Source organism: Etheostoma spectabile, unplaced genomic scaffold (genome assembly GCF_008692095.1).
Source record: "Etheostoma spectabile isolate EspeVRDwgs_2016 unplaced genomic scaffold, UIUC_Espe_1.0 scaffold00006574, whole genome shotgun sequence".
Classification (NCBI taxonomy): domain Eukaryota; kingdom Metazoa; phylum Chordata; class Actinopteri; order Perciformes; family Percidae; genus Etheostoma; species Etheostoma spectabile.
The window spans coordinates 126,432-128,861 of record NW_022603400.1 but is presented as its reverse complement, the minus strand read 5'-3'; positions in this window follow the sequence as shown (position 1 = coordinate 128,861).

Sequence of the window (2,430 nt, the reverse complement as noted above, 5' to 3'; positions counted from 1 at the left end):
AGACAGCAGCAGGCTGGGTAGCTGGGGTGGACACAGAGGCAGCAGCAGGCTGGGTAGCTGGGGTGGACACAGAGACAGCAGCAGGCTGGGTAGCTGGGGTAGACACAGAGACAGCAGCAGGCTGGGTGGACACAGAGACGGCAGCAGGCTGGGTAGCTGGGGTGGACACAGAGACAGCAGCAGGCTGGGTAGCTGGGGTAGACACAGAGACAGCAGCAGGCTGGGTGGACACAGAGACGGCAGCAGGCTGGGTAGCTGGGGTGGACACAGAGACAGCAGCAGGCTGGGTAGCTGGGGTAGACACAGAGACAGCAGCAGGCTGGGTGGACACAGAGACGGCAGCAGGCTGGGTAGCTGGGGTGGACACAGAGACAGCAACAGGCTGGGTGGACACAGAGACGGCAGCAGACTGGGTAGCTGGGGTGGACACAGAGACAGCAGCAGGCTGGGTAGCTGGGGTGGACACAGAGACAGCAGCAGGCTGGGTAGCTGGGGTGGACACAGAGACAGCAGCAGGCTGGCTGGATGAATCAACACACTGGCCTGGAACAGATGCTGATGTTATCAGGTTCACAACTGTTGGGTCTAGATCCTGGTCCTCAAAGCCTTCATCTTCCTGCTCCTCCCCAATGTTGATATCTTCCAACAGCTCATCTGTCTTCTCAGAGTCTGGGTTCATGTCCTGAATGGGCTGCCCTGTCTGATTATACAAGTAGTCAACACCAATGAGCTCTCCTGGGAGGTGGACAACATAATAAAGAGAGATCTTATTAGCATGAATGAGCACAAATACATAAATAAACAATAATATGTAAATGCAGAGTTAATGAATGTTGAATAACATGCCTGCTGCTTAACATACAGGTGTATTTGGGCGGAGGCTGGAAAAACAGAACATACTTCCGACCAAGCACCTTCAGACTATTGGTGTTGACCGACTGGACAAGGTCTCCAGAGTAGCTGAGGAGATGCGAGGGTTTGGTGGCAAGAGACCTGGTCCTGGTTCCATCTGTTCAGGCCTTCTAGCAGAAACAGCTGAACGTTTAGGCTGTTGGCCTTTTTTCCTGAAATTAAATTTGAATTCCCTCATTACTGAGAAGAATAGTCAACACTATATTATAATATAATGTAATATATATATTATTTTTCATTAAATAGTAGTGCTGGGTACCATTTCAAGGGATAATTTGGGTTGCACTCGACCAGCAGAGGGTGCAGCAGCAGTTGGAGCAGCAGGTGTGGCTGTCTGCACATTAGTTTTCTAATACTATCAAAGAAATCAACAGCCACAAATATAAGTCAATTTTAACAACATACATTATGGTTGAATCTTTAGTATTTATCTATCATTTAAGAATCCCAATTAACTTTACCTTCTTAGTGTGAAATCCACTCGTGCAGACCTGTGCTCCACCAAAAAGAGACATCTGCCCCAGCTGCTGGAGTGGACACTTCTCTATCTGTAATTAACCCAAATTAAAATGCACCAGAATGTTACATGACATTAATTAATTGTTGATTGTTGTTAATAAAACCTTAAGATAGAGCTCATGCCATCTCTTTTGCCTAGGGGCTGGTCTATTCCCAGCTATCAGTAGGCCAGACCCCTGTAGCGGCAAACGTCCTCAGCCGGGACAACCATTCATCGTCCCCCACGGCACGATGCTTCTTAGCCTTAGATGCCATCTGAGATTAAAACTCAATAGGACAAAAGGACAATAATGTCAATAGCTTAAGAATACAAACTGACCATGTGACAGATGTGTAATCTGTCATGTCCTGCCTTCTGAAGCTCTAGCCAGGCGCCATTCCTCGCCTAAAACAATATGAGTCATTCCAGTAAGTGAAAAGGAAACTCACATCTACAAAGATAAATTTGATAGATGTGACTCCCTGATGGTCTACTGGCCAGGATTCGGCGCTCTCACCGCCACGGCCTGGGTTTGATTCCCGGTCAGGGAATGGTCTGGACTTGACACACTGAAAAACAAAATCTGTAAATTAACAAATATTTTCCTGTTAACTTCACAGATTTCTTCTGTATTTTTTAAACACAGATAAACATCAATAAATTACAATTGTGAATTTAAGGGACAACTAGCACGTGTGAAACCACTGTGGGAGAGGAACATGGATGTGTAGAGATGGGCTTTCAAACAATGCACCTTTTGACATTTTGACATGGCACAGTAGGAAAAGCAAAGGTATAAATAAAAATGAATTATGGCTCAACTCAATTTACATCATTACAGTAGACATAAGGCCTTACTAAGTCAAGAAACTAGGTGTTGATAGTGAAGGGCAAATGAAGCTTGGTGAAGCACTGAACCACTTAGAGGAATTGGTTATAAAACGGGTTCATTACTAGAAGCTTCAGTAACAGCAACCTCGCCTGGTGAAGGGCCAAGGCTGCATCCAAATGATCCCGAC